Source organism: Podarcis cretensis, assembly GCF_951804945.1.
Source record: "Podarcis cretensis genome assembly, chromosome: 10".
Classification (NCBI taxonomy): Eukaryota; Metazoa; Chordata; class Lepidosauria; order Squamata; family Lacertidae; genus Podarcis; species Podarcis cretensis.
In genome coordinates this window covers 58,841,695-58,852,100 of record NC_137179.1, presented here as the reverse complement: position 1 = coordinate 58,852,100, position 10,406 = coordinate 58,841,695, and positions in this window count along the sequence as shown.

Genomic DNA, 10,406 nt, shown 5'->3' with positions numbered 1-10,406 from the left:
GTGTCATCTCCATGTATAGCCGGGCAGCAAAAATTGGCAGTAGCACCACTGCTTTGTAAAGCCCTGCTGATTGGAAGCTGGGGTTTGGTTACTCCCTAATGCAGAAATGGAACTGGACTGTGAATAGATGCATGTGAAAGTACAGTGGTACCTCGGGTTAAGTACTTAATTCGTTCCGGAGGTCCGTTCTTAACCTGAAACTATTCTTACCCTGAAGCACCACTTTAGCTAATGGGGCTTCCTGCTGCCACCGTGCCACCAGAGCACAATTTCTGTTCTCATCCTGAAGCAAAGTTCTTAACCCGAGGTACTATTTCTGGGTTAGCGGAGTCTGTAACCTGAAGCATATGTAACCTGAAAAGCGTATGTAACCCGAGGTACCACTGTAAATAGATTTGTCATGTCATCTACCGTTTTGCAACTTTCAGCTACTTTGTGTTAGCAACTGTTAAGTATTGACACCATGTTCTATTATCAAAATAATTCACCATGTGTGTGTTTGTGTGTGTGTGTGAGAGAGAGAGAGAGAGAGAGAGACAGAGAGAGAGACAGAGACCAACCAACCAGAAGTTGCTGGACTACAGTTCCTATCAGTCCTGCCAGCAGGGGTTGCTGGGAGTTGAGATTCAACATCTGAAGACAACCATGTTGGCTAAGCCAAAGGTTTAGGAAATGACACTCATTGACACTATGTCCTTCACAGATGGTGTTTTTGAAATGGCAGGTTTTAGGCTGGAAAAGCTAGTTAGCATGGATTCTCAATACAGTTCCTCAAGTAAAAACATTTCTCTTTGGTATGGTACCTGAGCAAAGCTATGCACTATAAATCAAGAAAATTACTTTGTACGCAGTATCTTTTCAAATGAATTCTGTTGAGCATCTCAAGAGGTACTACAATCCTAGAGGTGAGTTGCCAGGGTAGCACACATATATTCTTAATATATTAAAATATATTGCATTCTGCCTTGAAGCTTCTGGACTGGGCAGACCTAATATAAACATAAGGAGTCACGGTCTGGATGCTGAAAGGATCAGGGAATTGTGCATTTCCTTGCCCCAGGAATGCTGTATAAGTCCTAGAACACAGCCCTAGCTTCGCGCAAACACAAAATTCCACTCTTGTAGGTGATCTCACACTTGCCATTTAATTTCACCAATTATATCAATGCAGCGGGATAGAATTCTGGAGCAGCTGCTTGTGTTTTCCACCTTCAGAATGCCTGGATTTAGTTGATCAGAGCGCTACTGTCAAGGATTGGACTCAAGAGCATGAGAAAGAGGAGGAGGAATGGTGAAGATCACCACCCCATCTCCTGACGCTGCAGGAGAAGAGGAACGCAGTGTTGCTTTACAGCAGGGGTTTGAGGGAAGTCAAAGCTCATAGATAGGTGAACAGAAGAGTTGGGAAGTGTTAGAAGAGGAGGGGAACTATGGCGGTCCAGCCAGTCGATGTGTTGCCACTGGAGCGTCTTTCGGATCCCCCTTCTCCCAGAACTTGACGTTGGTTAAGAGCGCAGGAGCAACAGAATCAGACATTTGACCATGAGTAGTCACCGTAAGGGCAGATGCTGCTGCTAGGAAGGAAGGAAGAGGAGCCCAGTTTGGAGCAACGCCATGATTAGGGTAGACAGTGTTCTTTTGTCTCTCTCTCTCTGTTATGAATGAATAAACTCATTAAAAAGGACTTATCTTGTTTCTCTGCTTCTTACTGCCAATGGGAAGGAGTAGAATTCCTGAAGCCCTGACAGCTACACACCCTTGTCTATGTTGTTTTCTTTTACCGTTGAACTCAGACCCTGGACCCTAAGGAGGGCTGTGAGGGCGCACCCTGTTGCCTCTCCATGGCCACTGCTGCCGGCCTCCTCCCTTGGGCATCTCATAGCAGCTGCTGGAGAGTGGGCGAGGTGTCAGGGGTGCGTGCAGGAGCCAGGCCTTGTGACCAGTAGGGCTTTGCAGGACTGTGGCCTTCCTAAGTTTGTTCTGAAGAGGCAAGGCACGGCCGCACAGGTGAGGCTGCTTGGTAACTCACTGCACCTGGTGGCTAGAGCCGGAAGGGATATAAGGTCAGCATTTCCCTTCGACTCTTTGCCACAGCAACTCGTTTCCTGCCTTGCTGCATTTGGCTTCTTGCTTCCTTATCCTCGGACCTCGCCTTCTTGACTCCTTGCTTCTTGACCCTAGACTTCATGACTCCCTGCTTCCTGACCCTCGGACCCCTGGCTTCTGGACTCTCGTTCCTGCGCCCACCCCGACACCTTGCCCCTGGTCCCGACATCCTCAGCCGGGACTTTGTTGTTGTTTTTTATAAATTTTTTTATTAAGGGTTTTTTCTTTAAAATACAAAAAAAAGAAACGACATATGCAAATAACAAGAACAAACATAAAAATTATCATCATGTAATAACCAACTTTTCTTCATCTTTGGACTTCCTCACATCTCCCGCTCCTGCATTCCATATTTGATAAAACTTTAATCAGCAGTTTGTCACCTTATTTCCATTCTTATTATACACATTTTCAATAGTTTGTCCCTAATTTTGAATATAATCTAAGTCTTAAATACCTAATTTTAACATATTATTTGTTCAAAATTTATTATTTTCATAGAATCCACTCATTCTCATACTCTTTTCAACTAACTTTATGGTGCCCTGTTGTTTTCAAATCTCTCATCCTTCTTAACATTCATATAGTTTACAGTGTCTTTGTAAGTAGTCCTTAAATTTCTTCCAATCCTCCTCCACTGCTTCTTCTCCCAGGTATCGGATTCTGCCAGTCATTTCTGCCAGCTCCATGTAGTCCATCAGTTGCATCTGCCATTCTTCCAGCGTGGGCAGATCTTGAGTTTTCCAATATTTCGCTACAAGTATCCTTGCTGCTGTTGTTGCATACATAAAAAATGTTCGATCATTCTTTAGCACCCTCTGGCCGACAATGCCCAAATGGAATGCCTCTGGTTTCTTGGGGAAGGTATACTTAAATACCTTTTTCAGCTCATTATATATCCTTTCCCAGAAGGCCTTAACCTTGGGGCAAGTCCACCAGAGGTGAAAGAACGTTCCTTCAGTTTCCTTACATTTCCAACACTTATTATCTGACAAGTGATATATTTTTGCTAGCTTGACTGGGGTCATGTACCACCTATATATCATTTTCATAATATTTTCTTTCAAGGCATTACATGCCGTAAACTTCATACTGGTGGTCCATAACTTTTCCCAGTCAGCAAACATGATATTATACCCAATGTCCTGTGCCCACTTTATCATAGCTGATTTAACCGTTTCATCCTGTGTATTCCACATCAGCAGCAAGTTATACATTCTTGAAAGTAATTTAGTCTTAGGTTCTAACAGTTCTGTTTCCAATTTCGATTTTTCCACCTGGAATCCTAACTTTTTATCCAGTTTAAAAGCCTCTTTAATCTGAGCATAATGTAACCAGTCTTGCACTTTATCTTTTAGTTTCTCCATACTCTGCAATCTCCAGTTATCTCCATCTCTTTCTAATATTTCCCAATACTTTGGCCATTTGACCTCCATGTTGGGTCTTTTCACTGCTTTAGCTTCCATAGGTGATAACCACCTCGGGGTCTTATTTTCTAATAAGTCTTTATATTTTGTCCAGACATTAAACACTGCTTTCCTTACAACATGGTTCTTGAAATTCTTGTGAATCTTAACCTTGTCATACCACAAATATGCATGCCATCCAAAAGCATTATTAAATCCTTCCAAATCTAAAACATCAGTGTTTTCAAGAAGCAGCCAATCTTTCAGCCAGCAAAAAGCTGCTGATTCATAATACAACCTTAAGTCCAGCAGGGCAAACCCCCCTCTTTCTTTAGCATCAGTTAATATTTTAAACTTAATTCTGGGCTTTTTGCCCTGCCAGACAAATTTAGAGATATTTCTTTGCCACTTCCGGAAACACTCCATTTTGTCCACAATCTGTAAAGTCTGAAAAAGAAACAGCATCCTTGGCAATACATTCATTTTTATAGCAGCAATTCGGCCCAACAAGGAAAGTTTCAGTCTTGACCAACTTTCTAAGTCCCTCTTGATTTCTGACCAGCACTTTTCATAATTGTCTTTAAATAAACTCAGATTCTTTGCTGTTATGTTCACCCCTAGGTATTTTACTTTTTTAACCACATTTAACTCTGTCTCTTTCTGAAACCTCTCTGACTCTGAAGTTGTCAAATTTTTTTCCAGAACCTTAGTTTCTTGTTTATTTAGTTTAAATCCCGCTACCCGACCAAAGTCTTGAATCAATTGTAATACCCTTTTTGTACTAGATTCTGGCTCCTGTAAAGTCAAAACTAGGTCATCTGCAAATGCTTTAAGTTTGTACTGTTTCGCTCCGACCTGGATTCCTTCCACCAACCGGTCCCCTCTGATCATATTAAGGAGCACCTCCAGGACCGAAATAAATAACAGAGGGGAAATAGGGCAACCTTGTCGTGTTCCTTTTTCAATTTTAAACTCTTCTGTCACCACATTGTTAACTATCAATTTGGCCCTTTGTTCTGAATAGATTGCATCTATCCCATTTTCAAATCCCCGTCCCACTCCCATCCCTTCCAAATTTTCCTTCATAAACTTCCAAGAAATGTTATCAAAGGCCTTCTCCGCATCTATAAATATTAACACTGCTCTTGTGTTAATATTTGTTTGCAGAAGTTCCAAAATGTCAATAATATTCCTTGTGTTGGCAAACAAATGTCTTCCTGGGAGAAAGCCTGCCTGATCTTTATGGATCACCTCACTTAAGACCTTTTTAAATCTATTTGCTAAAATGTCTGCAAAAATTTTGTAATCCACATTGAGAAGGGAAATGGGGCGGTAATTCTTAAGTTGTCTTTTCCAATTCTGATTTGGGTATCAATGTGATGAAAGCTTCTTTCCACGTTTCCGGTGCTTTCTTCCCCTCCATAATCTCATTGCAAACCTCCATTAGTGGGTGTATCAAGTGATCTTTCAATGTCTTATAATATTTGGAGGTAAGCCCATCAGGCCCTGGGGATTTGCCCAGTTGCATGTTCTGAATAGCAACTTCAATCTCTTGTGGTGTTATTTTACAATTCAGGATTGATCTGTTTTCTTGAGACAACCTTGGTAATCCGTTCTTTGTCAAAAATTGTTTTATCTCCGCCTCATTTTGCGGCCCTTGGGTATATAATTGTTTAAAATATCTCTGGAAAGACTTCCTAATATCCACGGGGTTCTGAATATTTCTTCCTTCAATCTCTAGATTAGTGATCGTATTTAATTTTTGTCTCTTTTTCAACTGCCATGCTAGCAGTTTCCCACATTTATTTGCCGAGTCAAATGATCTTTGTTTCATCAACTTAACTTTCCACTCCACTTCCTGATTTATCAATTTGGAGTATTGTGCTTGGTGAAATTTAATTTCTTTCAAAATCTCCTTTGACTTCGGTTTCACTCTTAACTTCTTCTCACAATCTTTGATTTTCTCCAAAATCTTATCTTTTTTCTCATTTTGAGCTCTTTTCTTTGCAGCATTCTGTTGTATCAGAAACCCCCTCATGACCGCCTTACTTGCATCCCAGATGATTCTTTTTTCCACCGTAGTGTTCAAGTTTATCTCAAAATAGTCCTTCAAAGCTATTTGGGCCTTTTTAGTAATCTCCTGATCTCTAAACAGGTTGTCATTCATCTTCCATCTGAAGGATCCGGTTGGGATTAGTCTCATGTCCATCTTTACAGCGTTATGGTCGGAGCAGGTCTTTGGGCAGATTTCCACCTTTCTCGTCTTGGGTGCCAGACCTCTAGTTATCCATATTTGGTCAATTCTTGTCCATGTCAGTTGGGCTTCAGAAAAGAATGTTCCCTCTCTTCCCAGGGGGTTCTTTGTCCTCCAAATATCAATCAAGTCCATATTGTCAGTCAGTTCAAAAAAAGTTTTAGGTAGTCTGCCGTCTTTTGTCACATTTTGGCTTTGAGACTTATCCATGTTAGTTGATGCCACCCCATTCATATCTCCCATCATGATGATGTTGTCATAGTCCAGATAGTCCAGCATTATCTCATGCAACTTCTTATAAAATTCTGATTTCCCCTCGTTTGGTGCATAAATTCCTAATATCAAAAACTTTTCTCCCTGATTTTGTATTTCAATTGCCAAAATTCTTCTTTGCTCATCTTTGAATAGAAATTTTGGTGACAGGCTCTCCTTTGCATATATCACCACTCCTCTTTTCTTAACTCGATCCGAAGAGATAAATTCTTGGCCTAATCTTTTATTTATTAGCACTTTTCTATGGAGCCTAGTCACGTGAGTTTCTTGCAAGCAGATTATGTCCAATTGTTCTTTTCTCAATATATGAAAAATTCTCCTCCTCTTTTCCAGGGAATTACAGCCATTAATGTTCCAACTCAGAAGTTGCAGAGACATCCTGAACAAATCTGTTATTGCTCTGGTGGTGGTATCTTTTCCGGTTCTTCAGATCCCGAAGGTGCAGGTACAGGTGGTGGTTCAGACCCTGAAGGTCCTTCAATCCCTTTCTGAAGGTTCTCTCCGTAGGCCCTCAAAAATTTATCTTTGTCCTCGGCTGTTTTAATTTTAACCTTCTTCCCTCTAAAAGTAAAGGATAATCCTTGGGGAAATTCCCACCTAAAAACAATTGAGTTACTCCTCAGCAGTTTTGCTAGTTCAGTATAGGTGGATCTAAGGTCCAAAAGTTGTTTTGGGATATCTTTGTAAATTTCAACTCTTTTGTCCGAAATATCCAGTGACTTTGCGTAGTGTAGGCCTATTATTTTGTCTCTTTCCTCCTTAGATCTCAAGGTAATCAAGCAGTCTCTGGGTTTATCTTTCCTTACTAATCTTCCAAGTCTAAAGGCAGTCACAATCTTAAAGTCCTTTTCTTCCTCCAAAGGCCGAAACTTGGAAAATTCTTTTGTCAGGAACTCAATTAGATTCCCTTGTTCAAGTTCTGGTATCGACCTCAATCTCAGATTATTTTCCCGATTCCGCAATTCAATCATAGACAAATACGCCTGCTGTTCACCGACCAATTTGTGCAGTGGTCTTACCTCTTGTTCTAATTCTTCTGCTTTTTGGCTGGCTTCCTCGGCCAATTTGCTGTTTTCTGCAGTGGTCTCAAATAACCTTCCAATTGATTGAGTGTTCAAAGCAACTTGTTCAGTTAATTTATTTACACTGGCTGTGTTTTGATCAAGCTTAGCCAACTGTTCATCCACTTTCTTGTCCAAAGCCTCCAGTTTTTCAAAAATTTTCTCTAATATTGAGCCAGTTCCTCCTGCAGCCATATCTTCTTGCTGTAGTTGCTCAGTATCTTCTTCCTCTGGCAGCAGAACAGTAGGAACAGATGATCTGCGCGGCTGTGAAGTTAAATTTAAAGTTGTTTGTCTAGCATTCGCTTTAGCCGCTCTTGTTCTTCCAGTGCCACTCATTCCAGTTTTGTCTACAAGTCAAGGTCAAACTAAGTTGTTCCCATGAGAATCCAGCAGCCCAGAGAATAAACAGTCAAATAGGAGGAGAGGAAAGAAAGAGCAAAGTCACGTACAACTGTAAATCCCAAGACCTCAAGGGGGAGTTCAAATATGTCTTGAGGGAAAAAGCCAAATTGTTAAAGTCCAATTAATTTCCACAGCTCCACTAAATTCCAAAGAACCTTCAATTTTTCTTGCAGTTAGCAGAGTTGGTTTAAAAAGCACTACAATGTCTCTAATAAGTGCCAGAAAGGATGTTTCAGTGTAGCAAATTCACAAAAACTCAGATTGTAACAAGTCCAAGTTGCAAAGTATCCAAATCTGCACTCTGACAGTTCTATTAATCAGGCAGCTCCACTACCTGGGTTCTCAATAAGATTGTAAATTCCAGAAGAAGAGGTAAAACACAGTCCATAAAAGAAATAAGTCACTTAGAAAAATTAAGTCCTGATTTATCTTAAAAGCAGCTTCAATGGATGCACAGATTGGTTGTTTTTAACGCCTCTTCAAAGGCTCCAAACATCAAAGTCTTTTGCTTTAGATCTTAAACAGAAGCGGAAGACGGACTTCCTGTTTACGTTTTCCGCTTTCGGCCGAATTTATAAGAATTTATTTATTTCCAATTGTCTTTTCTTACTCACGGGTTGTTGCTTTTCAAAATTGGATGTTTCCAGGAAGAAAGGTCAGCGCTCACCGACAGCAGCTATGCGGCTTCACTCCACGGGAATAGCGATTGACTCACAGCGCCGCGATACCCCCTCCACGTTCAGAGACCCCTTACGAGGTCCCCTCTCCGTTTCGGGGGGCGCTTCTGGTGCCCGCCGAGTCCTACGGCCACAGGCTCTTGCTGCCTGTGGCTTTCCAATGTGGGTCTCCGCTTCGCCGTAGCGGACGACCCGTTTCCGCGGAGCTCCCTCTTCGCAGTTAGAAGAGGGCAGCCATTGCCGTTCGCGCCGCCTCCGGAAGTCCCTCAGCCGGGACTTTGAACGCCTGTAGACTGGGCTGTGACAGGGGGAGAGGCTGCTGCCACTGAGGCCCAGCCCTGTGTGAATTGCCAGGTCTGAGGGACAGGCAGGCTGAGGGCTGCCCTAGGAGGGAAGGAAGGGGCAGCAGAGTGGAGCGCAAGGAGTCTTGATTTTTTTTAATTAAAAAAGCATGATTCGTGCATCTGCGTCTAATTTTGCTCCTTTCTAAAATTCATCGTGTGTACTTTCTGTAAACCTACCAAGGAATAAAATTAAATTGGGATTAAGGGGTTTTTCTCAGGACGGTGCAGGGTGTCTGTGCTGCATTTCATTGGTAGGGACACAGGTGGCGCTGTGGTCTAAACCACTGAGCCTCTTGGGCTTGCCGATCGGAAGGTCAGCGGTTCAAATCCCCGCGATGGGGTGAGCTCCCGTTCTGTCCTAGCTCCTGCCAACCTAGTAGTTCAAAAGTGCACCAGTGCAAGTAGACAAATATGACGGGAAGGTAAACGGCGTTTTCATGCGCTCTGGTTTCTGTCACGGTGTCCCATTGCTCCAGAAGTGGTTTAGTCATGCTGGTCACATGACCCGGAAAGCTGCCTGTGGACAAACGCCGGCTCCCTCGGCCTGAAAGCGAGATGAGCACTTCACCCCATAGTCGCCTTTGACTGGACTTAACTGTCCTGTCTCATTGGTGAAGGGTACTTCTTCTGATAGGAAATGCTCTGTGGAGGAGAGGGGCAAAAACGGGGAGGGTCAAGTAAGGTCAGTTATGGGGGACTGAGAAATGTCCCTATTTTCATCTGAGGAATGTTGGAAAGTCTGCAAAGGGACACAGCTTTCTGCCTCTCCCAGCACACCTTGCTCATCCTTAATTTTTTCCTGCAAATCCCCAAAACCGTATCTCGCATCCCACAAATCCGCTCCACTTCCCAGTGGGGAGGAGTTGCGGTGGACCGCGTGGCCACCCACACCCCACCGGGGTGGGGGACTTTGTCCCCCATTGCCTCGGGGGATCCCGGCCATGTCAGAGCCTGGCCAGCCAACCTGCTGGCTGGGGGGGGCGTGGCTGGGGCCGTTTAAATGGAGGAGCGAGCCAGAGGACTTCCTCTTGGCTCGATTCCGCAATCACCCGCCCTCCCTCCCTATTTTGCAGGTTAGGCAGTGGCCTTGCTATGGACTTCGGTTGGTCGCCTTGGTTGTCTGAGGGGCCTGGTAGGAATTTTTCCACTTGGCAAATTGGCACTGGCCACTTGGTTTTCGCCTACCCCCTTAGCAATCGTCACAACTTTGTTAGGGTTGCGGTTACGCATTGTTTGACCTTGTGTGGGGGAGGGGAGGTGTGGCCATCACCTGCCCCTCCATGCTTAAGGGTATTTCGTTAAAGGAATCTGGGGGTGTTGATCTAGTCTGAAGCCCGGCTGTGGGGCTAAGGCCTTGACACGACCCTGATGGGAACACCAGGGGGAGCTTGAGTTGGTTCGCATCGACAGGGCTCCCCCTACCGGTGGCTTACCCTTACTGGACTTCCTGCACAATGGGCAGGAGTCAGATATAGCCGGGTCCAATCAATGCCTAAGCCAATACCGCTCACATTCTGTAATTCAATAAAGTTGTGGCCAGAATTTGCCCAATAACATAAACCTAATATCTGTGTCCTTGTGTGAGTTATTTCCAAGGGGGGGTTGGCTGCGGGGTCTCGTCACGCAATCCCTGAAGCCCTAACAGTTGTGTGCTGCCACCTGAGCCCCCAGATAAGCCACTGCAGTGACAAATAGTGCCACGAGGGAAGGTGTGAAAGGTTTCTTGTGCCTCTCACATTCAACTTGTGTCAGCTTGACTTGTGCAGCTACGTAAACACCTTGTGTGTTATCACACAGGTACTACGGCGATCCGTTTTTGGGAAACGAAGCCTTCCTGCATGTATATCGTCGCTGCATGTAAATCTGTGTTACAAAGCTGT